Genomic DNA, 27,476 nt, shown 5'->3' on the forward strand with positions numbered 1-27,476 from the left:
GGACATCATCAGGAACTGGCTCGGTACGTATTGGAGTAACTATCCTTAACCCCTAAATCAGTGTCGTTCAATTTTTTTCAGTGGGGGAATGCAGTTCAATGCAGTATACCAGACTAATAGCCAGGTTCCAGGGCCCAGTGTTTTTCCTGGTCAGGCAGGGAATTACACAACCTCTGCTGTCAGTGTCAAGCACCCAAACTAAGACGGCTACAGTTTCTGCACAGCACCAGTTTTGAACTCCTATTTGAATATGCAGCAGATCTCTTGGTCGGAATTTGTACTGACCTTGATGGCCTAGTCAGCTACAGTTACCTGGACTGAGGACAGTGATGGCGTTTTTGTTTTAGGTTTGATGGCCTGCCTTTACATCACCAAGGTGACAAAGTCGCAGTGTCGTTGTCATATAATTATATCTAACCCTGGCTGGTATTACACCCAACATGAACCCACTATTCATTTCCAACACGCACTTGTCAATGAACGCACCACACTTCAGAAACAGCATGTGAAAAGTCTGTCAGCATCCCAACAACTTGTCTTCTCGAGATACAGGTAACGCACCCTAACGTGGTGTGTGAGTAGGCGGTGCCCTGGAGTGCATCCAAGCGACCTGATTGGTTGGAATGAGGGGAGGCTTCAATAAAGGGTGATTGACAGGGCTGCAGGCCAATCAGGTTGAAAGGGCCAGCCTTTTATTACCAACTTTAGGACAGTGGTATAGTACATATACCACTATATAGTATAGTGATATGGTACAGTAGCTAGTACCTTCGGTGTGGAAAGATGTGGGAAACGTGTTATCATAAGAATATTGTTAAATCAGTTCATAGATTTCTGGGGCTTTTAGCTAGTCCCTTCAGGGCAGAAACAACAGTGGCAGCGGTAGACTGTTGACTACACCCAGTTCAGAAAGTACTAGAATGTTCTAAATGACATCCACAGGAGACAATGTGAAGGAGCACGACTACATCGTGGCCCTGCAGCACCCGGTCACCACTGACATCAAGAACTCCATCAAGATCTACGAGCTGATGTTGGACGCCCTCATCTCCTTCAACAAGCGAACGCTCGTCCTCTTCCCCAACATAGACGCAGGTCAGTGGGGGATTCTCTATATTTTGTCGCCCTTTCCTCATTTCGCTCCTCTTGGCGCCGTCTTATTGCGTAACCCCACACGCATATCGTGGAGCTGGAGCTAGTGTCAACTCTCCCTTGGTCAATAGTGTGAGAAGGCTGCTCTGTTGAAGGGATCTGCTTTTCCAGTTCAGCTGCATATCTTTGATCCTTAGATCTAATACATGTTCCCTCCTCTGTAATTGGCTAGGAACAAGCATGACGTGTTTTGGGTTTCATCTTACACGCTACAGCAAGTGTCTCATCTAATGCCAACAGAATGTACAGTAAATGCCTAAGGCAATTTAGTGTCTAGGGCTGAATCCTTCAGTCGGTCTCATGGTTAGGGCTAGGACTGGTTTGAAGAGCGTAGAATGTCCCCCAGAAAGGATTAGAAACCAAGTTTACAGTACTTAAAATCCATCAAAACACTACGGCAAAACAAGAAATGGCTGCAGTTGATTCAGTTGAATGTCCAAGTGTAGACTGTGTAGGAGTCGGTTAAATTAGACAGCCCACAGTCTTCTCCGTTCCGTCTTGTAACTCCTGGCAACCCCTGTCCCGTCTCCGTGACGACCCCCAACAGGAAGTAAGGAGATGGTGCGTGTGATGAGGAAGAAGGGCGTGGAGCAGCACCCTAACTTCCGGGCGGTGAAGCACGTGCCCTTCGAGCAGTTCATCCAGCTGGTGTGTCACGCTGGGGCCATGATCGGCAACAGCAGCTGTGGCGTCAGAGAGGCCGGGGCCTTCGGGACCCCCGTCATCAACCTGGGGTCCCGGCAGACTGGGAGAGAGACTGGTAGGGGGGTCTACTAATGTTCATTTAGTCCAAAATGGCAGGGTAGGGGGGGTCTACTAATGTCCATTTAGTCCAAAATGGCACCCCATTCCCTATATAGTGCTCGAATATGGGCCCTGGTCAAAAGTAGTGCACTAAATGGAGAAATGGTGTGCCATTTTGGACTAAATGTGTGCCATTTGGGCCTACTTGTGGTTACCAGTGTTACTTTTCATTGTATATTTCCTGGTATAGTTCTTCATTGTAATTTGCCAATACAGTATGAGTGTTTTGGTGATTGCTTTGTTGTCATTCTTCAAGTCGTCCCATTATGAATGCTTATAGGATGTTGAGCTGTATTTTTTTTATTTCCAGGTGAAAACGTCCTCCATGTCCGAGACGCAGACACTCAGAATAAGATCTACCATGCCCTGGAGCTGCAGTTCGGGAAGAGATACCCCTGGTTAGCATTATCGTTATTACAAGTTACAACAGGGAGACACCATCCAGCCCAGAAGCAGAGAAAACGTCTAACTGACCTCTTGGAGACGGGGCCTTTCTATCCTAATCAGACAGAACCACATGTTCAGTAAACACCAACACCAGAGAGGCTTGTAAGGAAGACAAAACAAAAAGGCAGCGACTGTCAGCTGATACAGAATCACAGTGTTCACAGGATGTCATCAGTACAATACAACAGTGAATAATCAGTGTGTCCTTGTACATCCAGTCTGGCGTCAACCACTATCAACAGATAAGAGAATAATCCATAACATTCAGTATCAAGTCCATCAAGACCATCAACCTGCACCTTGAGTGTCACAAACGGAACACTGGAAAGTGTGTGTTACAGAAACTCCGAATCACTCTGAACTGAACTTAAAGGTGAACCGCGCTTAGAACCAACTTATTTGGTTTTAAATGGCCCACGTGGCATCAATACGAGTCAGAAACATTCATTCTAGTGTCAAAATTGACTACAAACTGTAAATAAGATCATTTTGGTCAAAGGCCAAAACGGAGTTTGTCACGACATACTGGTGAGTTGGGGATGGATTACGATCGTGCCCAGTGCCCACTAACAGAAAATAAAAGACAGTGCTGATTGTCCTCTGTCAGCTGCGCACACTCCATCCAATCACAGCAGCCAGAGCATCCAGACTGAGACCGACCTGCCCATTACTCAGCACCTCAGACTTGTTGCCAATGTTATGCTGAAATAATCCTGGAGTGGCCACTTGCTGATGTGTTTGATAGTGTCAATCACTCGAGTCTGACACTTACTTGGCCAAAATGATCGTTGAGACGATCAGAGTGCACTTGTCTCTCAACTGGAACGTGTCAGTATTCCTAAACCCATTCGTAAGCATATTGTCCCCCCCAAAAAAACTGTTTTGTAACATCATTCCCTATTAAACACTGTCAGACCGATACACTCTGGTAATGATGAGAAAGTTGTAAAAAGCAAAACTGCTCCGAAGCGCACACTTCGCACCGCACCAGTGACTTGATAAGCTGATTGTGGCCTGGCTGCTCAATATGCCTGATAGCTACTGTTTCCTGGCTTCATTGACGAACACAGAGTTGGAACTTAGCTAGCTAGCAAGTGATTAAGGGCACTGATAAACAGCGTGTAACTTGTGCTTTATTTACGATAGTTTGACAGCTTGCAGATAATGAATTCGCAGACATGTTATTGTTCCCAGAAATCAGTCCTGAGCGCGTGGCCACTCGACAGACTGTCTGCAGTGTACTGACTAGTTTCTCATGGACATTTTGTTAACTTGAGAAATACTGCACCAAACACCTTCACTAGATTTAGAATTGCGCGACTAAAACCTTCTCGGTAAAAACTTCCACATTTAATTACAGATGTCTTGATTACGGATTAATTCTGACCATTTTAATATTTTGAGGAACTGGCACGGTGACTCAGGAGGGACAAACAACTGTACCTGCCATGGTACAATTAAGCAATAAGGCCCGACGGGGTGTGGTATAAGGCCAATATACCACAGCTAAAAGCTGTTCTCATGCACGACGCAACGCGGAGTGCCTGGATACAGACCTTAGCCATGGCATATTGGCCATATTAGGTGCCTTATTGCTATTATAAACTGGTTACCAATGTAACTAGAGCAGAAAAAAAGTTTTTTTTTCATACCCATGGAATATGGTCGGATGTACCACGGCTGTCAGCCAATCAGCATTTGGGGCTCGAACCACCCAGTTTATAACATATGAACATACCACACCCCCAAGACAACTCTCATTCGGCTTCAGTCATGGTCGCTAGCAATTCTTAATGAGCAATCTTCAAAACGAGGCCAAATAAGTGCAGTCACCCTTTAAGTAATCTTACATTTCCCCATTTCAAGAACTTGTACCTTAAAAAAATCTATGGTAATCTATTTGCGGCAGAATTTTCTCTTTTCAGTGTTTCTTAAACCTGACTTGGCTTGTTAAAGAAAGGTCTAAAAGCTCAAATCCCCCTTCTCCTGTTTCAGCTCTAAGATATATATATATATATTCACACACTACCATTCAAAAGTTTGGGGTCACTTAGAAATGTGTAGAAGTCCAGCATCCCGGAGTCGCCTCTTCACACTGTTGACGTTGAAACTGGTGTTTTGCGGGTACTATTTAATGAAGTTGAGGACTTCTGTTTCTCAAACTAGACACTGATGTACTTGTCCTCTTGCTCAGTTGTGCACCGGAGCCTCCCACTCTTTCAATTCTGGTTAGAATCAGATTGCGCTGTTCAGTGAAAGGAGTAGTACACAGCGTTGTGCGAGATCTTCAGTTTCTTGGCAATTTCTCCATGGAATAGCCTTCATTTCTCAGAACAAGAATAGACTGACGAGTTTCAGAAGAAAGTTCCTTGTGTCTAGCCATTTTGAGCCTGTAATCAAACCCACAAATGCTGATGCTCCAGATACTCAACTAGTCTAAAGGAGGCCAGTTGTATTGCTTCTTTAATCAGAACAACAGTTTTCAGCTGTGCTAACATAATTGCAAAAGCGTTTTCTAATGATCAATTAGCCTTTTAGAATGATAAACTTTGATTAGCTAACACAACGTGCCATTTGAAAACAGGAGTGATGGTTGCTGATAATGGGCCTCTGTACGCCCATGTAGATATTCCATAAAAAGTCTGCCGTTTCCAGCTACAATAGTCATTTACAAGATTAACGATGTCTACACTGAATTGATCAATTTTATGTTATTTTAATGGACAAAATATGTGCTTTTCTTTCAAAAACAAGGACATTTCTAAGTGACCCCAAACTTTGGAATGGTAGTGTATATATTTTTTTTATAGTAACCCTCACAATTTCCATTTTTCACATTGAACTGAATTCCCCTTTTCTTCCTCCCGTATGACCCCCCCCCCCCCCCCCCCCCCCAGCTCAAAGATCTACGGCGACGGGAATGCGGTGCCTCGCATCATGAAGTTCCTGCAGGCCATCGACCTTGATGAGCCGCTGCAAAAGACCTTCTGCTTCCCCCCCATCAGGGAGTGGGACATCTCCCAGGACATCAACCACATCCTGGAGACTCAGAGCGCCCTAGCCATCGACCTGGGGGGGACCAACCTCCGCGTGGCCATCGTCAGCATGAGGGTACGTGGTAGTGGTGAGGGGGGGTACACTGAGTGTTAGATTTATTATTCATCTTACCATTATTAGTCGGGATTGGTTAAAAGCATAAATCCTCTTCCTGGTCATACATCAGCATAATAAACATACAGTACATTACACTATCCATCTATTCTCTCACTGCCGTGTGCTTCTCTGATTTCTGTCTAATCATCCATGTGGGTTCATCATCCCTCTACACCCAACTAGTTCAGGTTTGTAATGGTGATTGATAGTGTAGAATGCCCATAACCACCAAAGGTCCCTAGAAGTGTACTAAAGAAATGATCGATGGAACGATTTACCATACCAAGATGGCATGATGTACAGAGCTGAAATGACTTGCCCTTCAACACGACTGAGAATTAAGCCAATTCTGCCATATTTTTGTAGCGTTGCACTTCTTGCATTAATGTTCATTCTGCTTATTCATTGTGTTTCTATGAAATATGTACGACTGTCATTATAACCTTTTTAACTAAAGGTTAGATTATTTGCAAAGGTTGAGAATACATTCCACACCCAGATGAGATGGATAGTAAACAATGACTGTGTGGGTGGATGGCGTGCAATCGAAACTAGGCAATCAAATGTCAGTCGGTACTTTTTTTTCCCATTTTGAGTGGATTGAAAAGGTATTGAAAAACCTGGATTTGTGTCCTGGAGCACAGTCCTCCATGGCTACCCTCTGTTGAATGAGGGATTGTCTTTGAGGCATTTGCAAATCATTTTGATTTCGATTTTACAAACGTGAGCGACTAAAGGGGAAAAAACCTCGCCGTAACCATGTTTTGATAATGCTACTGATACTATTAAGATCTCCTATTTTAATTCACTTGAACTTTTCCTGAGGGCAATGACATTTTTAATCTGAGGCATTGGAAACGATAGCAACGATGACCGCACCTGTTTGTATGTAATCTCTTAACGCAGTGCTAATGTGTAAATCATAGGTTGATGACAGTTTAAGCTTAACGTTGCGACACCTGGTTATTCGATCAACAGGCTATACACGCCCAAAAAAAAGCATCAATAAGCCATAGTTTACAGACACACCTGCGCATAATTGTTCGGGGTTGGAAACATTTCTACCGTCTGCAAACCGGGCGTGGTGACACTCTTTCCATGCCTCTGTCCTTTGATATCCGACATAACAATAGTATGATTTTCTATAGTCAAGTTCCACATTCCGAAAGCGGACATTTTTAACTAATGCATATAAAATGCAAATATTAGTCCGTTTTAATTACTTACACTTAACCAGTCATATCTAGATTTGGGCCAATGTGGTTTCTGTCTGAACTTTCCGAGAGCGCCACTTTCTCCTCCGAAGCCGTTGCTAAGTGATAATTGACGCTTCTGTGCTGTGCTCTTTATTTCTGCTAGTTTTCAATACCTAATGAATATGTCCAGTGAAAGCAGATATGCAATTTGTTGACACAACGACACGGTACAGACGTGGAAACGCATGTCAATCCATAAAAACGTCCGTTAAATTCCCCCCTCTCTGTTTTGCTTGTTTACAGCGGGTCATTTCATAGAGGGACTTGTTGGAGGCGCTCTCGTGTTACATCTCCAAAATGTAGAGAATAAAGACGCTAACATGGCAGCCGTTCTAAAAACCGGACAGAACTCTCTCTCTCATGTATGTGTGTAATGTGTGTGTCTCTGGACTTAGCCATTGTGTGTCATTTATGAACCGGTGTAGCGACCCAATAAGCATGGCTTCTTCCTGATTTACACAGGATCCGTTCTAAGCAAAGTTCCGTCGCCCATAGTGACGAATGAGGTTGTTTTGTTTTGCCCTACCGTTGTATTGCTAGCTGAAGTATCTAACAGTGCTGAAATAGTAGTACTATTAACTACCTTACTGAATTAGTAGTGTGTGTGGATACATATATAACAGCCTATACAGTAAAATCAGTACAGCCACAGTATGAGTAAATGGTTGGGTGTGTCCAGACAAAAGATGTGACCAAATTCATATTCATTTATGCTTTACTGGCCATCTTTTGACCCTCATAATTCCATGTTTTTGTTACGTCTTAATTCTAAACGTACAATATGTTATTGTTGAAGCCACGCTATGAAAGCAGCATGTTGCTATGACATATTTAACTGTATGTATTTGTCATACCGAGCTGTAAGCACTTTGCGCCACTTTATCTGATTTTGTCTCCATTTTGGAAGCGGCAAACGTTACTGCTGGTTTGGAAAACCAAATGCCCCCAGGAGATGTTTTAGGTTCCGCCACGTTAAATGTTTCATTTCAATCAATCAAATGATTCATTACCATTCAATCATTTAAGTTGAGCATGTGGAACTGGAACCAGTTCTGCAACCAGGTGACTTACCCAAGGACCACTCTCTATAGGACCACTCTCTATAGGACCACTCTCTCTCTCTAGGACCACTCTCTCTCTCTGGGACCACTCTCTCTCTCTCTCTCTAGGACCTCTCTCTCTCTCTCTCTCTAGGACCACTCTCTCTCTCTAGGACCACTCTCTCTCTCTCTAGGACCACTCTCTCTCTCTCTCTAGGACCACTCTCTCTCTCTCTAGGACCACTCTCTCTCTCTCTCTAGGACCACTCTCTCTCTCTATAGGACCACTCTCTCTCTCTATAGGACCACTCTCTCTCTCTATAGACCACTCTCTCTCTCTCTATAGGATCACTCTCTCTCTCTATAGACCACTCTCTCTCTCTATAGGACCACTCTCTCTCTAGGACCACTCTATCTCTCTCTAGGACCACTCTCTCTCTCTAGGACCACTCTCTCTAGGACCACAGTTACGACGTACCCTCAAATGTAATGCCTATGCTATGTATGTCATAGTTGTCTTGACTGTGTGCTTCAATTGAAGGTGTGCTGCCAAATCACTTGTATTCACTATCATTCTTTGTTTTATGTGCACTTTTTTGTTGTTGCCTTGATCTGTCATATTTGAAGAGTTTACTGTGTACAAATCAGTCATGTGATTATCCTGTTTGTGTATTTCTGTTTTTGATCATGTCATGGATCCTGAAGCTTTTTTATTTTACTTCACTTGGGTACTTTGTGACCCCCCCCCCCCTCTCTCAATGCAATGGGTATTCTACACATTAAACACACGCAAGAACATGTCCGTTGTGGATGGATTCATATTCATTAGATGCTATTCATGGTTTTAGGTGTGGCAGAACAAGGCTACATCGTAAACACACCACAGGGCTTGGCGGAGTGCCAGTCTGTTTGTGCTATCGTAGGGTTGAACTTTAATGTCCCTGAGGGAAATCCGAGGCTTAAATCCAGTACTGCTGTATACAAATAAACACTGAATATGAAATATTTTAACATAATACAACGCACTTTCCCATGTCATACACACCTTGTCACTCATTGTCATCACAATCAGTGACGTTTTAGTGTATTATCGGCCACTAATCCCTGGAATCGAATCCACTATCCTGGTGATACAAGCTCCAGGTTTTACCATCCAACTGAGCTGCAGAGAAACTCGGGGCATAGTGATTACAATCAGATGGTGGTGCGATTGAGACGCCGCAAACCAGAATGGCTGATTTCTTCCCATGCCCTTCATCTCCAGTTGGCAAGCATGATCCGCCTCCAGCTGTTTGGTCACAGTAGTAGTGTGATTTTATAGAATCGCATCCGGTTCACAAAACAGTTGCACACTTTTACTGTACCGAAATGGCCAGGTATCTACTTGGTAAAGGAGAGAAAAAACATATTTACAATATATAAGTATGGTTTCAAATGTGACAATACAAAGTAGTCCTGTGGCAATACCCCTGTTCTTTTGTCTGTTTTGACCATGTCATAGACGTACACTAGAGTCTATACTGTACAAAAATATGAACGCAACATGTAAAGTGTTGGTCCCATGAAACAAGTGAAGTGGGCAGGGCAGTACGGATTTCTTATCTTACATCTGCAAGCAGAGTCTGAACATCAGACGGGATGGCTTTGTCTCCCTCAATCCGTGCAATGGTTACTGCTATAGGTTTCAGGCTGCTTACCACTCTCTCCCAAAATACATCATCCAGGAGGATCCTCTTGATGGGGCTGTCCATATCGGCAGACTGTGATATGGCTATTTCTTGGAGAGACTCCTTCCCCTCCAGGAGACTGTCAAACATGATGACATCAAAACCACCACAACGGGTGTTGCTGGGTAGCTTCAATGTGGTGCTCTTATTCTTCTCACTTTGCTTGGTGAGGTAGATTGCTGCTATAACTTGATGACCCTTCACATACCTAACCATTTCCTTGGCTCTCATGTAGAGTGCATCCATTGTTTTCAGTGCCACGATGTCCTTGAGGAGCAGATTCGATGCATGAGCAGCACAGCCAATAGGTGTGATGTGAGGGTAGGACTCCTCCACTTTAGACCAAGCAGCCTTCATGTTCGCAGCATTGTCTGCCACCAGTGCAAATACCTTCTGTGGTCCAAGGTCATTGATGACTGCCTTCAGCTCATCTGCAATCTAGAGACTGGTGTGTCTGTGCTCTTGTAGAATACTGGTTGAGAGAAGGACATGATGTAGTTAATTATTCCTTGCCCACAAACATTCGAAAACCCATCAGAGATGATTGCAATACAGTCTGCTTTCTCTATGATTTGCTTAACCTTCACTTGAACTCTGCATCCAGCAAATTAGTAGATAAAGCATGTCTGGTTGGAGGGGTGTATGCTAGGCGAAGAACATTCAGAAATCTCGTCCAATACACATTGCCTGTGAGCAGTTGCGTACTCGAGCAAGACATTCATCAGTGTTTCTCTGACTACGTTTCTCCATAGAGTCAAACAAATGTCTGATTCCAGGAGGACCATGAGCTGTTGAAATCGTTAAGGTGTCTGATTCATCATTTTCACCATGAATAGAAGTAGAGGGATTTTTGTCCAGCGGTTGCTTGTTGTGAGCGCTCAGGGAACTTTATGCACGTGGCCAGATGATTCTGCATCTTTGTTGCATTCTTCACATGATTTGGCACAGTAGTTGCAAATGTACACCGCTTTTCCTTCTACATTAGCTGCAGTGAAATGTCTCCACACATCAGATGGTGCTCGACATTTTCCTTGAAAAGATTAGTAAAAAATTAGTAGAAAAAAAAATACAATTCCATGTACAGATAAATAGTTAAGCAGTTAGATTAAACAACTCCTTTGTATAAATGTTTTCAAATGAAACATGTATGGAAACAGGTGAATTAACACTCAGTTAGCAGTCTCAAGCAAGCTAAAACCCACATAGTAAAAAAAAAAACTAACTAGCAGAAATTGTTAACAAGTTAGAAATTATTTAAACACTTTTCTGTAGGCTTCTATTTACTAGATAACAAAAAGTCTAAATATATTCACCCCACCCAGTATTGTAATCAAAACTTACCAAAAGGCATGTAGTCCTTGGCTCAGACAGTGTAGTAGTTGTGGGCTCGATAGCATCTCATTAGTATGCAAGATCTTGACAATCAGCTGTATATGCAATTCAATTCCATTGAATTGGGGATAGTTTAACCAAAATATGCCACAAGACCTAGAATTGCCTTGTCTCTCCCACAAAAAAAGGTTCACTGTTATAAGCTAACCTTTTTTGATGAATTTAAGCAAAATTCCACAAATTCCCAGGCTTAACTTCCCATGGAAATTTACCGGAAAGTTTCCGACCCTTTGCAACCCTACCTCTGTTCACTCTTTCTGGAAGCTGAAAATGTCCTTCATTCTCACCAAACATGTCACCCGTTGAGCATGTGTGGGATGCTCTGGATCAACGTGTACAACAGGGTGCTCTAGTTCCTGCCAATATCCAGCAACTTCACACAGCCATTGAAGAGTGGGACTACATTCTACTCACCACAATCAATAACCTGATCAACTCTATTGCGAAGGACATGTGCCGCGCTGCACGAGGGAAATGGTGGTCACACCGGATACTGACTGGTTTTCCTTTTTTTAAGGTAACTGTGACACCAACAGATGCATATCTGTATTCCCAGTCATGTGAAATCCATAGATTAGGGCCTAATGCATTTATTTAATTTGACTGATTTCCTTATATGAACTGTAACTCAGTAAAATCGAAGAAAGCGTTGCATGTTGTGTTTATATTTTTGTTCAGTGTAGTTGTCTAGAGTCAGACAATTCACCTGAGCAACAGTCAGTCAGACCATCACCTACCAATGATTAAAGGAAACGTAGAGCTACTGACTGGAATGCAGCCTCTGTTTTCATAGAGGGTGGAACGTGGCCATCAACAATGCCTCTCTCGCGTTCAGCCTAATATTTACTGTTATAGATGTATCACTTGGTTACGGTATGTCACCACACTGTTTTCCATGTACAAATACAGTGAGATGTGAGGGGCCTGGCTTCCAAAATTAGGTAAATACTCTTCCCTGAACAATGAATTAGTTTAATGTAAAGTACTATGTCAAGAGAGTATGACAACGTAAACTAGCAGGTCTTTCAGTCCTCTGGGAATGTTTTCATAGCCTAGCTATTATACACTGCTCAAAAAAATAAAGGGAACACTAAAAAATACATCCTAGATCTGAATGAATGAAATATTCTTATTAAATACTTTTTTCTTTACATAGTTGAATGTGCTGACAACAAAATCACACAAATTATCAATGGAAATCAAATGTATCAACCCATGGAGGTCTGGATTTGGAGTCACACTCCAAATTAAAGTGGAAAACCACACTACAGGCTGATCCAACTTTGATGTAATGTCCTTAAAACAAGTCAAAATGAGGCTCAGTAGTGTGTGTGCCTGTATGACCTCCCTACAATGCCTGGGCATGCTCCTGATGAGGTGGCGGATGGTCTCCTGAGGGATCTCCTCCCAGACCTGGACTAAAGCATCCGCCAACTCCTGGACAGTCTGTTGGTGGATAGAGCGAGACATGATGTCCCAGATGTGCTCAATTGGATTCAGGTCTGGGGAACGGGCGGACCAGTCCATAGCATCAATGCCTTCCTCTTGCAGGAACTGCTGACACACTCCAGCCACATGAGGTCTAGCATTGCCTTGCATTAGAAGGAACCCAGGGCCAACCGCACCAGCATATGGTCTCACAAGGGGTCTGAGGATCTCATCTCGGTACCTAATGGCAGTCAGGCAGCCCCCCAAAGAAATGCCATCCCACACCATGACTGACCCACCGCCAAACCGGTCATGCTGGAGGATGTTGCAGGCAGCAGAACGTTCTCCACGGCGTCTCCAGACTCTTTCACGTCTGTCACATGTGCTCAGTGTGAACCTGCTTTCATCTGTGAAGAGCACAGGGTGCCAGTGGCGAATTTGCCAATCTTGGTGTTCTCTGGCAAATGCCAAACGTCCTGCACGGTGTTGGGCTGTAAGCAAAACCCCCACCTGTGGACGTTGGGCCCTCAAACCACCCTCATGGAGTCTGTTTCTGACCGTTTGAGCAGACACATGCACATTTGTGGCCTGCTGGAGGTCATTTTGCAGGGCTCTCTCTTGCTCCTCCTTGCACAAAGGCGGAGGTAGCGGTCCTGCTGCTGGGTTGTTGCCCTCCTACGGCCTCCTCCACGTCTCCTGATGTACTGGCCTGTCTCCTGGTAGCGCCTCCATGCTCTGGACACTACGCTGACAGACACAGCAAACCTTCTTGCCACAGCTCGCATTGATGTGCCATCCTAGATGAGCTGCGCTACCTGAGCCACTTGTGTGGGTTGTAGACTCCGTCTCATGCTACCACTAGAGTGAAAGCACCTCCAGCATTCAAAAGTGACCAAAACATCAGCCAGGAAGCATAGGAACTGAGAAGTGCTCTGTGGTCACCACCTGCAGAACCACTCCTTTATTGGGGGTGTCTTGCTAATTGCCTATAATTTCCACCTGTTGTATATCCCATTTGCACAACAGCATGTGACATTTATTGTCAATCAGTGTTGCTTCCTAAGTGGACAGTTTGATTTCACAGAAGTGCGATTGAGTTACATTGTGTTGTTTAAGTGTTCCCTTTATTTTTTTGAGCAGTTTATATCTAGCCTATATGGAATGACCATATAAACCCCTTCAAACTCAACTTTGGACCTTGAAGCTAGTTCCACTGCTTCCCCCTCATTCCTCCCCTCGAATCAGGGACTGATTTAGACCTGGGACACCAGGTGGGTGCAATTAATTAGCAGGTAGAACAGAAAACCAGCAGGCTCCAGACCTCGGTAGTGTTAAAGGCACCGCATTGGCAATCCCACGTCTGCATTGGCCGTGCAGTATTTGCCTCTGCAGAGGTCGGGGCTTTAATACTTATTGTGCTTCGATGAGCAGTACAGTTGAGTAGAGCTGTTGTGAAGGAAGTGAGTTTGTTTAAACAGGACCTTCCGCCAACCAATCATGTCAGTGCGGAGCCCTCCGCATTGTTAAAACATTTGGGAGGCACACGGCAATGCGTACGGAACTCAATTCGGCCTCTGCAATTGTGTCACACCCTACATACGGAGCCTCCGACCACATTTTCGGATCAAACAGAAATTGGCTTTAAGAGTTGAATACTCCTGATAGACATTCCAAATTAGGTTGCATTTGTAAAAATCCACAATAGCTCATTGCTACACCAAATATACATGAACATAACTAATAAAGCCATTTATTGGTTGAACAGATTCAAGCTCAAAGATGTCACGTTCTGACTGGCCACCTCCCAACCAACTTTGATCAAAGGTAGGCAACTTCGGTTTGACCATTTGAGATACTGCATACTTGAGATGATTGTCTCCAAAAGGCAGGCGGTCTGCTTCCCGTGGACAGATTTGAACAGAAAACCCCCTCGCTTCACCTCTTCCTCTCTGCCATTTTCACCAGAGATTCATTTGAAGCCAGATATTCATTTTCACCAGATTCTTTTGAACCCAGAGAGAACCCAAGGCCATACAACAAACAGCAAAAGTGGTGGAGGGCCTAAGGGAACACTAAACATAATTTAATTGAAAACGCAGTATAAAATGTCATTTGTCTCACCTGAAATTTTACTTCCAATTAGGTGCAACCATAATAATTTGAATGTCACGGACAACACTTCAATAACGACGTTGACGACAAAAGTTTCATGTTTTACTGATATTGAAATTGATGGACAATGAACACATTAAGCAACACATGGGCTACAGTAAATCTTAACCACAATGTAAATGTATATATTGCCTGTATATGTACATAGGTACACACATATAGAGTACATAATACACCACATGATGTTTGGGGGCAATTCCGTTGCAATTCAGGAAGTACACGGAAATTCAAATTCTCTTCAATGCTTTTCAATTAGCAAAAATTTGATTTGGAATTGTGTACTTTCTGAATTGACCGGAATTTAAATGGAATTGACCCCAACCTTGATGCTTACACACACACACAGAGATATTTACCGTACTTGATTCATGGTTCAAATGGGAAAATGCATAGATTGAAATAGTCACAATAAATGCCACAAGCCGGCTCTAAATGGGTTTCCAACACACTTAATAAACAGAGTTTGGTCCTTAAAAGAATAGAAACAAAAAATAAATGCGTATATACTTATTTTGTTCTTTAATGATGGAAAGGGAGATGGAAGAGAGGAATAATATCAATCCATGAACAACGACGACCTCAGGTAGGTAGATAGGTAGGGGGGGGGGGGGAATGATACATTGCCCTATGAGAGGTTGGTTGCAATCTGGGTCCAGAGAGGGTTAGGGTAGAGATACAGCCGTCTCAATTCACCCCCTTTCCCCTCGGCCCCTCAACGTTAACAGATCTCTAAGGTGAAAAGCGACATGGTGGATCGTGGAAGCTCCACCAAGACACTGCTTTTACGCATCCAGAGCCTTCAGATCTGCAAACGCTGAATGAATGGTTAGTGCGAAGGGGAGTGGTAGGGACTGAATTGAGACATCTAACAGAGCGAAGGGGGGGGGGGTTAGCGGACCAGAGGGGCCTGCTTGAGGGAGATGAGGACAGAGCGCATGCGGGACACGTCTTTTGCCTGCTTGCTGGACTTTGGGTTGAAGTCGCAGAGGCGCGCCACGCGCTCCCACTCGGTGCCCGGGTTGTTCTCGTCCATGTCCGACAGCATGGCCTCCTCGGCCGCTCTGCAAGGCAACACGGGAGGGGGACAGCGCTTTAGAGAGGGAGGGAGCAGGCCTGGGCCCCAGAGATCAGCAGTTTTACAGAGGGCCTTACTGCTGTTCACTTACACACCTCCTCCTCCGCAACACCACAGGGACAGACATGGGGAATCCCCATAGAAATACATGCCGAATGGATCTAAACTACCTGCATGACACAAATCAATTTGGTAGTTGACAATAACGTAAAAATAAAAAGATTCAATATGAAAATGGTGCCATTTTAGCATGGATTTTCCAGCGTTTTAGTCAAACAGTTTTAGTGAGGTCTGAATCTAAAAACCTTTGCTTGAGGAGGAAGTGTCGAGTAGACAGCAGCGGAGACCCAACTACATTACAGTACATCCCCAAAAAATAAACATTCTCCGGGTGGCCACATCAAAACCAGATGAAGAGAACAGGGTTGGATAAGATCATACAGCATGCCCCCTATAACCCCAGTCATACAGCTAGCTAGTTACCTGCTTTTCCCTGTCAGTCTAATCAAGGGGTTTTGGGAAAAAACAAGCGCAGGTTTTTTTTTGGAACGGTTAAAATGCGGTTTGGTTGGTTAAAAATGCAATTCGTCACAGAACTGGGGGGGTAACTTGCCTTCTGGTTACGTTCAAATATTCTCTCAAGATCCAAGTATAGCATTAGGAATATGTTTTGTTTTATGTCCTTTATACTTGTGCTTGATAACACTTGATATAATAACCATAAGAGACTTTTGATTGACATGTCACAATCTTCACACCGATACCGAACCCAAAAGGGCATCTAATTCCATTAGAAGGTTTAGCATACATAACTGAAATTAAATAAATAAGAAATGATAGTGCCACAATCACAATAAGACATTTTGAAATGCAAGCCAGGGGGAATAGCAAAACCCAAACCCACCCAAACCCGCCCACCCACCCACCCAAGATAGGACACTTCCACTGCCAAAGACTTAAGAAAATTGAAAGACCCCCTCTATAAACTAGAACACAATACACAGAGCAAAATGGGGATGAGAAGCCAATGAAAATTCACTGTCACAACGAGACTACAGGTACGAACAGGACTAGTGGACCAAACGTATCACAGAAGGGACACCCAGCTTCTAAAAATCATTTCAATTGGCAGTGGATTTTGTATTCATCTACAGCAGGGCTCTCCAATCCTGTTCCTGGAGAGCTACCCTCCTGTAGCTTTCTAACTCCAACTCCAGTTGTAACTAACCCGATTCAGCTTATCAACCAGTTCATTATCTTTTTTTTTTTTTTTTTTTTTTTTTTTAAGGGTTGGAGCGAAAATCTACAGGAACAGGGTTGGAGAGCCTCGACTACAGTCTAGTCTAATTGTGCACCACTATTGAATATTGTCTTGCCATTTTTCTAGGCTAATATACACTTCTCCCTACTAGGATATTGTCTTTTTGTTTTTTTACTTAACTGGTCTAGGCGGTAGCAAGGATGGGTAATGTGTGTGCTTAAAGGTGCATAGGAAAAGAAACAAGGAGAAACAGATCACAAGTCAGATATATAGAAATGAAAAGTAAATGAGCTTTATGCAGATGACAAAAGCCAGCATGCATTTTCCCAGAGAGAAAAAAAGTCATTTCAGGGGGGGGGCAGATTATTTTAATTTTTCTGTGCACTAAGTGTGCTTAGCTTGCAGCCTTCATCTGCTGTGCCATTGAGTTGGTTGGGTGAGGCAAAAAAATACGTGCCCCCTTGGTCTCAGTAGCCTTGGGTCTTTGTTTTGGCAGAGACAAGGACGTTTGCTTATATGGGAACCTTTGCTCTTTAGCGATCGAATGAATTCAATGGCAGATAGATACAAGGGCTGCAAGACTAAGAGTGCGAGTTGGGCAACAAGAGTAGCATGTCATTCTATGGTAGACAGTGGGATGCTAGTAGCTATTAACAGATTCTAAGCAGATCACATTTGCATGTTTGAAGCAACGGTGTATCCAATGAGCTTTCAGTTTAGAAATACAGACGTACTAGCGACATCAACGCAACAGTTGACTGTCTACATGCAGGGCTCTGCGACAGTATCAGGCTACTGAAATTAGACTTCAACTGTTGGATTTTGTCATAAATCGCCTCGTACGAGCCTTGGATTGTGCTAGCCAGAACAACTCATCGGAACAGGAGCCCATCTCCTGTCGCGTGAGGCAGCTGTACAAGTACACCACCCTGGACAGGACGCTAGTCTATTGCAGCCCCCCTCCAAATATACATATTTTAATGCAGAGTCTTAGTTTGACCGTATTTGGTATGACTCGGCCAGGGATCGAACTCCCAACATTCCAATCTCAGGGCGGAAACTCCAACCACATAGCCACCAAGTTGGCGTATTCATTCTTAAAAATTGTAATGACGCTCTCCAAATGAGGGATTCAGAGTGTCCGTTCAACATTATGTCAACCAACAGACATTCTAGTACAGTACAATAGCTATTGCATAAATAACTCCTATAAAAATATAAAATAAACACCCATCTCTGCAGTTATTTGTGCGAGGGGGGGGTGTGTGTGGTTATTCTACAAGACACTGAAACAGCAGAGATAATGTTGGAAAGAAACGGCCCTCCAACAACATGGTTGCCTTTGCACAGCTTTTCAGGAGCCTTATTGAACCCGAAAGGCTGCAGGTTACCAGGTATAAAGCAGATATAAATAAATAGCCTTTCTAATGGCAGGAGATCTCTTAAATAGTATTAAACAGACTAAAGTTAACCTTCAGATAATATGCCTGCATATTATATGAAGGTACTACTATATTGATAGGACTGTTAAGAGTTGGAGACACAGTTGCTTGAAACAAAACTACAGTCTTAACTCTACTAGAGACATTAGCCACACGGTATCGACACGCAGCTGAGGTAGTAGCTATACGGTTCCGTCAATACATTTAAAGTAGTGCGTCGCCAAGTAACACACCTAACCAATGTTTTTCTACATAGCGTCAATTTCTATAACTAGTTTTCCATGTGCACATATATATATATATATATATATATATTAAACATCCCACATTTCTGTTTGCTGATGGGGCTGTCCTGTTATCTTTCGATAGATAGACACCAATTGATATTATAATTCCTGACCTCAACTAGATATTTCTGAATCTGCCGTGCTCAAAAGGCTTGTGGTTCAAGGGTCAACTCTGGGGTCTCGTCATTTAGCAACAGCTGTTTCACCTCTTAGCAACACCATGCATGACTTGGATTGCCGCTCCAGGTCATTATCAGAAATAAAATTACCCTGAGAATTAATATACAGGAGAACCTGGAGAGGCTTGGGCGAGTAGCTGCGGGGGGGCTGTTGGCCGAGGTTGGAGTAGCCAGGCGGAAGGCATGGCCAGCCGTTGAGAAATGCTTGTTGAAGTTTTCGATAATCATGGATTTATCGGTGGTGACCGTGTTACCTAGCCTCAGTGCAGTGGGCAGCTGGGAGGAGGTGCTCTTGTTCTCCATGGACTTCACAGTGTCCCAGAACTTTTTGGAGTTGGAGCTACAGGATGCAAACTTCTGCCTGAAGAAGTTGGCCTTAGCTTTCCTGACTGACTGCGTGTATTGGTTCCTGACTTCCCTGAACAGTTGCATATCGCGGGGACTATTCGATGTTATTGCAGTCCGCCACAGGATGTTTTTGTGCTGGTCGAGGGCAGTCAGGTCTGGAGTGAACCAGGGGCTATATCTGTTCTTCGTTCTGCATTTTTTGAACGGAGCATGCTTATCTAAAATGGTGAGTATCTGGAGCATCAGCATTGGTGGGTTCGATTACAGGCTCAAAATGGCCAGAAACAAATAACTTTCTTCTGAAACTCGTCAGTCTATTCTTGTTCTGAGAAATGAAGGCTATTCCATGTGACAAATTGCCAAGAAACTGAAGATCTCGTACAATGCTGTGTACTACTCCCTTCACAGAACATGATGAGGAGCATCGTGCCACAGGCCACTCCTATAAACCTCACTGTTTTCATCACAGCTTCCTTTGACTGATATTCCAGCGTCTCAACTCTAAACACCATCATCTCTCTCTCTCTCTCTGCTCACCAGGAACTGTACTATCTGAGAATGCAGAGGACGAGAGAGAGCAAAGAGCAAAGCCATGAGGAAGCTGCGGGTGTGCGTGGCAACGTGTAACCGGGCAGACTACTCCAAGCTGGCACCCATCATGTTTGGCATCAAGGCCAACCCGGATGAGTTTGAGCTGGAGGTGGTGGTGCTGGGTTCCCATCTCATTGACGATTATGGGTGAGTTTGAGCTGAATGTGGGTGTGCTGGAACTAGTTTTTCCTGATCCACTGAAATCACAACTATTTGCCAATGTTTTTACAATGACAGTCATTGTTTATTTGCACTCTGATGAAAAAGTGTTATTTGAGTAATCATGTCAATTTTTTTTCCGGATTGCTTGACCTGACCAGGAAAAACTCCTGTCCTTAATGAGGACCATACTGGAAATAAGTCTGAGTTTGTGTTTTTATCCGTGACAATATTTTGTTTATTGTTCATTTCACTTAGTTGAATCAACTTTATGTATTTATAAATCGTCTAATAGGATGTATTCATTCATTCATTAAATGATTGGTTTGACCACCTGTCCTCCTTTAGCAACACGTTCCGGATGATCGAGCAGGATGACTTTGACATCGGCTCCAAGCTGCACACCATCGTGCGTGGGGAGGACGAGGCCGCCATGGTGGAGTCAGTGGGTCTGGCGCTGGTCAAGCTGCCAGATGTCCTCCACCGTCTCCGTCCCGACGTTCTGGTCGTCCACGGCGACGCCCTCGCCCTGGCAACTGCTGCCGCTCTGATGAACATTCGCATCCTGCACCTGGAGGGAGGGGAGGTGAGGGGATGGAGGAAGTGATGTCATATATCTGAAGGTTTTTTCCGGAAGTAGTGTTGGGAGCCAAATATAACTAGATTAAAATATTGGTTGCTCCCTCCACCTGGTATTTGATATAGGATGTTTTTTTAATGTCGTTTTGTGTATTTTAGTTACTATTTACCGTGTAATTGCCATCTAACTATGTAATTAATACCTAATGAGTTAATACCTGCTTATTACCATAAAAAATAACGAGGTTACCAAAAATACACAGAAGTCCTGGAAACCAAAGAAGGCAACATAACAGAGACAATGGTCTTGGTTCAATAAAAACTATTTGTTCCCTAAGGGCAATAGCAGTGCTTCAAACACTCAACAAACCGCCACAGAGACTACAGACTTTTTTATCCTGATGTCTGATCCTTCCTCCTTTCCCATCCCAAGGTGAGTGGCACCATCGACGACTCGATCCGTCACGCCATCTCCAAGCTGGCCCACTACCACGCCTGCTGAACCCGCACCGCCGAACAGCACCTCATCGCCATGTGTGAGGACCACACTCGCATCCTGTTGGCGGGCTGCCCCTCCTACGACAAGCTGCTGGCCGCCCATCACCGCGACGACTACATGGACATCATCAGGAACTGGCTCGGTACGTATTGGAGTAACTATCCTTAACCCCTAAATCAGTGTCGTTCAAATTTTTTCAGTGGGGGAATGCAGTTCAATGCAGTATACCAGACTAATAGCCAGGTTCCAGGGCCCAGTGTTTTTCCTGGTCAGGCAGGAAATTACAACCTCTGCTGTCAGTGTCAAGCACCCAAACTAAGACGGCTACAGTTTCTGCACAGCACCAGTTTTGAACTCCTATTTGAATATGCAGCAGATCTCTTGGTCGGAATTTGTACTGACCTTGATGGCCTAGTCAGCTACAGTTACCTGGACTGAGGACAGTGATGGCGTTTTTGTTTTAGGTTTGATGGCCTGCCTTTACATCACCAAGGTGACAAAGTCGCAGTGTCTTTGTCATATAATTATATCTAACCCTGGCTGGTATTACACCCAACATGAACCCACTATTCATTTCCAACACGCACTTGTCAATGAACGCACCACACTTCAGAAACAGCATGTGAAAAGTCTGTCAGCATCCCAACAACTTGTCTTCTCGAGATACAGGTAACGCACCCTAACGTGGTGTGTGAGTAGGCGGTGCCCTGGAGTGCATCCAAGCGACCTGATTGGTTGGAATGAGGAGGCTTCAATAAAGGGTGATTGACAGGGCTGCAGGCCAATCAGGTTGAAAGGGCCAGCCTTTTATTACCAACTTTAGGACAGTGGTATAGTACATATACCACTATATAGTATAGTGATATGGTACAGTAGCTAGTACCTTCGGTGTGGAAAGATGTGGGAAACGTGTTATCATAAGAATATTGTTAAATCAGTTCATAGATTTCTGGGGCTTTTAGCTAGTCCCTTCAGGGCAGAAACAACAGTGGCAGCGGTAGACTGTTGACTACACCCAGTTCAGAAAGTACTAGAATGTTCTAAATGACATCCACAGGAGACAATGTGAAGGAGCACGACTACATCGTGGCCCTGCAGCACCCGGTCACCACTGACATCAAGAACTCCATCAAGATCTACGAGCTGATGTTGGACGCCCTCATCTCCTTCAACAAGCGAACGCTCGTCCTCTTCCCCAACATAGACGCAGGTCAGTGGGGGATTCTCTATATTTTGTCGCCCTTTCCTCATTTCGCTCCTCTTGGCGCCGTCTTATTGCGTAACCCCACACGCATATCGTGGAGCTGGAGCTACAGTGTCAACTCTCCCTTGGTCAATAGTGTGAGAAGGCTGCTCTGTTGAAGGGATCTGCTTTTCCAGTTCAGCTGCATGTCTTTGATCCTTCTTAGATCTAATACATGTTCCCTCCTCTGTAATTGGCTAGGAACAAGCATGACGTGTTTTGAGTTTCATCTTACACGCTACAGCAAGTGTCTCATCTAATGCCAACAGAATGTACAGTAAATGCCTAAGGCAATTTAGTGTCTAGGGCTGAATCCTTCAGTCGGTCTCATGGTTAGGGCTAGGACTGGTTTGAAGAGCGTAGAATGTCCCCCAGAAAGGATTAGAAACCAAGTTTACAGTACTTAAAATCCATCAAAACACTACGGCAAAACAAGAAATGGCTGCAGTTGATTGTCCAAGTGTAGACTGTGTAGGAGTCGGTTAAATTAGACAGCCCACAGTCTTCTCCGTTCCGTCTTGTAACTCCTGGCAACCCTTGTCCCGTCTCCGTGACGACCCCCAACAGGAAGTAAGGAGATGGTGCGTGTGATGAGGAAGAAGGGCGTGGAGCAGCACCCTAACTTCCGGGCGGTGAAGCACGTGCCCTTCGAGCAGTTCATCCAGCTGGTGTGTCACGCTGGGGCCATGATCGGCAACAGCAGCTGTGGTGTCAGAGAGGCCGGGGCCTTCGGGACCCCCGTCATCAACCTGGGGTCCAGGCAGACTGGGAGAGAGACTGGTAGGGGGGTCTACTAATGTTAATTTAGTCCAAAATGGCAGGGTAGGGGGGGGGTCTACTAATGTCCATTTAGTCCAAAATGGCACCCCATTCCCTATATAGTGCTCGAATATGGGCCCTGGTCAAAAGTAGTGCACTAAATGGAGAAATGGTGTGCCATTTGGGCCTACTTGTGGTTACCAGTGTTACTTTTCATTGTATATTTCCTGGTATAGTTCTTCATTGTAATTTGCCAATACAGTATGAGTGTTTTGGTGATTGCTTTGTTGTCATTCTTCAAGTCGTCCCATTATGAATGCTTATAGGATGTTGAGCTGTATTTTTTTTATTTCCAGGTGAAAACGTCCTCCATGTCCGAGACGCAGACACTCAGAATAAGATCTACCATGCCCTGGAGCTGCAGTTCGGGAAGAGATACCCCTGGTTAGCATTATCGTTATTACAAGTTACAACAGGGAGACACCATCCAGCCCAGAAGCAGAGAAAACGTCTAACTGACCTCTTGGAGACGGGGCCTTTCTATCCTAATCAGACAGCACCACATGTTCAGTAAACACCAACACCAGAGAGGCTTGTAGGAAGACAAAACAAAAAGGCAGCGACTGTCAGCTGATACAGAATCACAGTGTTCACAGGATGTCATCAGTACAATACAACAGTGAATAATCAGTGTGTCCTTGTACATCCAGTCTGGCGTCAACCACTATCAACAGATAAGAGAATAATCCATAACATTCAGTATCAAGTCCATCAAGACCATCAACCTGCACCTTGAGTGTCACAAACGGAACACTGGAAAGTGTGTGTTACAGAAACTCCGAATCACTCTGAACTGAACTTAAAGGTGAACCGCCGCTTAGAACCAACTTATTTGGTTTTAAATGGCCCATGTGGCATCAATACGAGTCAGAAACATTCATTCTAGTGTCAAAATTGACTACAAACTGTAAATAAGATCATTTTGGTCAAAGGCCAATACGGAGTTTGTCACGACATACTGGTGAGTTGGGGATGGATTACGATCGTGCCCAGTGCCCACTAACAGAAAATAAAAGACAGTGCTGATTGTCCTCTGTCAGCTGCGCACACTCCATCCAATCACAGCAGCCAGAGCATCCAGACTGAGACCGACCTGCCCATTACTCAGCACCTCAGACTTGTCGCCAATGTTATGCTGAAATAATCCTGGAGTGGCCACTTGCTGATGTGTTTGATAGTGTCAATCACTCGAGTCTGACACTTACTTGGCCAAAATGATCGTTGAGACGATCAGAGTGCACTTGTCTCTCAACTGGAACGTGTCAGTATTCCTAAACCCATTCGTAAGCATATTGTCCCCCCAAAAAAAACTGTTTTGTAACATCATTCCCTATTAAACACTGTCAGACCGATACACTCTGGTAATGATGAGAAAGTTGTAAAAAGCAAAACTGCGCCGAAGCGCACACTTCGCACCGCACCAGTGACTTGATAAGCTGATTGTGGCCTGGCTGCTCAATATGCCTGATAGCTACTGTTTCCTGGCTTCATTGACGAACACAGAGTTGGAACTTAGCTAGCTAGCAAGTGATTAAGGGCACTGATAAACAGCGTGTAACTAGTGCTTTATTTACGATAGTTTGACAGCTTGCAGATAATGAATTCGCAGACATGTTATTGTTCCCAGAAATCAGTCCTGAGCGCGTAGCCACTCGACAGACTGTCTGCAGTGTACTGACTAGTTTCTCATGGACATTTTGTTAACTTGAGAAATACTGCACCAAACACCTTCACTAGATTTAGAATTGCGCGACTAAAACCTTCTCGGTAAAAACTTCCACATTTAATTACAGATGTCTTGATTACGGATTAATTCTGACCATTTTAATATTTTGAGGAAGTGGGACGGTGACTCAGGAGGAACAAACAACTGTACCTGCCATGGTACAATTAAGCAATAAGGCCCGACGGGGTGTGGTATATGGCCAATATACCACAGCCAAAAGCTGTTCTCATGCACGACGCAACGCGGAGTGCCTGGATACAGACCTTAGCCATGGCATATTGGCCATATTAGGTGCCTTATTGCTATTATAAACTGGTTACCAATGTAAGTAGAGCAGAAAAAAAGTTTTTTTTCATACCCATGGAATATGGTCGGATGTACCACGGCTGTCAGCCAATCAGCATTTGGGGCTCGAACCACCCAGTTTATAACATATGAACATACCACACCCCCAAGACAACTCTCATTCGGCTTCAGTCATGGTCGCTAGCAATTCTTAATGAGCAATCTTCAAAACGAGGCCAAATCAGTGCAGTCACCCTTTAAGTAATCTTACATTTCCCCATTTCAAGAACTTGTACCTTAAAAAAATCTATGGTAATCTATTTGCGGCAGAATTTTCTCTTTTCAGTGTTTCTTAAACCTGACTTGGCTTGTTAAAGAAAGGTCTAAAAGCTCAAATCCCCCTTCTCCTGTTTCAGCTCTAAGATATATATATATATATTCACACACTACCATTCAAAAGTTTGGGGTCACTTAGAAATGTGTAGAAGTCCAGCATCCCGGAGTCGCCTCTTCACACTGTTGACGTTGAAACTGGTGTTTTGCGGGTACTATTTAATGAAGTTGAGGACTTCTGTTTCTCAAACTAGACACTGATGTACTTGTCCTCTTGCTCAGTTGTGCACCGGAGCCTCCCACTCTTTCAATTCTGGTTAGAATCAGATTGCGCTGTTCAGTGAAAGGAGTAGTACACAGCGTTGTGCGAGATCTTCAGTTTCTTGGCAATTTCTCCATGGAATAGCCTTCATTTCTCAGAACAAGAATAGACTGACGAGTTTCAGAAGAAAGTTCCTTGTTTCTAGCCATTTTGAGCCTGTAATCAAACCCACAAATGCTGATGCTCCAGATACTCAACTAGTCTAAAGGAGGCCAGTTGTATTGCTTCTTTAATCAGAACAACAGTTTTCAGCTGTGCTAACATAATTGCAAAAGCGTTTTCTAATGATCAATTAGCCTTTTAGAATGATAAACTTTGATTAGCTAACACAACGTGCCATTTGAAAACAGGAGTGATGGTTGCTGATAATGGGCCTCTGTACGCCCATGTAGATATTCCATAAAAAGTCTGCCGTTTCCAGCTACAATAGTCATTTACAAGATTAACGATGTCTACACTGAATTGATCAATTTTATGTTATTTTAATGGACAAAATATGTGCTTTTCTTTCAAAAACAAGGACATTTCTAAGTGACCCCAAACTTTGGAATGGTAGTGTATATATTTTTTTATAGTAACCCTCACAATTTCCATTTTTCACATTGAACTGAATTCCCCTTTTCTTCCTCCCGTATGACCCCCCCAGCTCAAAGATCTACGGCGACGGGAATGCGGTGCCTCGCATCATGAAGTTCCTGCAGGCCATCGACCTTGATGAGCCGCTGCAAAAGACCTTCTGCTTCCCCCCCATCAGGGAGTGGGACATCTCCCAGGACATCAACCACATCCTGGAGACTCAGAGCGCCCTAGCCATCGACCTGGGGGGGACCAACCTCCGCGTGGCCATCGTCAGCATGAGGGTACGTGGTAGTGGTGAGGGGGGGTACACTGAGTGTTAGATTTATTATTCATCTTACCATTATTAGTCGGGATTGGTTAAAAGCATAAATCCTCTTCCTGGTCATACATCAGCATAATAAACATACAGTACATTACACTATCCATCTATTCTCTCACTGCCGTGTGCTTCTCTGATTTCTGTCTAATCATCCATGTGGGTTCATCATCCCTCTACACCCAACTAGTTCAGGTTTGTAATGGTGATTGATAGTGTAGAATGCCCATAACCACCAAAGGTCCCTAGAAGTGTACTAAAGAAATGATCGATGGAACGATTTACCATACCAAGATGGCATGATGTACAGAGCTGAAATGACTTGCCCTTCAACACGACTGAGAATTAAGCCAATTCTGCCATATTTTTGTAGCGTTGCACTTCTTGCATTAACGTTCATTCTGCTGATTCATTGTGTTTCTATGAAATATGTACGACTGTCATTATAACCTTTTTAACTAAAGGTTAGATTATTTGCAAAGGTTGAGAATACATTCCACACCCAGATGAGATGGATAGTAAACAATGACTGTGTGGGTGGATGGCGTGCAATCGAAACTAGGCAATCAAATGTCAGTCGGTACTTTTTTTCTTCCATTTTGAGTGGATTGAAAAGGTATGGAAAAACCTGGATTTGTGTCCTGGAGCACAGTCCTCCATGGCTACCCTCTGTTGAATGAGGGATTGTCTTTGAGGCATTTGCAAATCATTTTGATTTCGATTTTACAAACGTGAGCGACTAAAGGGGAAAAAACCTCGCCGTAACCATGTTTTGATAATGCTACTGATACTATTAAGATCTCCTATTTTAATTCACTTGAACTTTTCCTGAGGGCAATGACATTTTTAATCTGAGGCATTG

At 43.9% G+C, this 27,476-nt stretch overlaps 1 protein-coding gene and 1 pseudogene across 1 annotated transcript in view; both read left to right on the forward strand.

The window, feature by feature from the left end:
* Positions 1–19,789, forward strand: part of LOC115145760 (bifunctional UDP-N-acetylglucosamine 2-epimerase/N-acetylmannosamine kinase-like) — a 111,943-nt gene extending 92,154 nt beyond the window's left edge. The window contains exon 14 of the mRNA XM_065004035.1: positions 19,704–19,789. The gene's annotated coding sequence lies outside the window, so the exon portion shown is untranslated. The remainder of the gene's footprint in view (positions 1–19,703) is intronic.
* On the forward strand, positions 19,710–26,747 carry LOC135561875 (bifunctional UDP-N-acetylglucosamine 2-epimerase/N-acetylmannosamine kinase-like; annotated as a pseudogene).
* Positions 26,748–27,476: the final 729 nt, after the last annotated feature.

Source organism: Oncorhynchus nerka, linkage group LG18 (assembly GCF_034236695.1).
Source record: "Oncorhynchus nerka isolate Pitt River linkage group LG18, Oner_Uvic_2.0, whole genome shotgun sequence".
In the NCBI taxonomy this organism is placed as follows: domain Eukaryota; kingdom Metazoa; phylum Chordata; class Actinopteri; order Salmoniformes; family Salmonidae; genus Oncorhynchus; species Oncorhynchus nerka.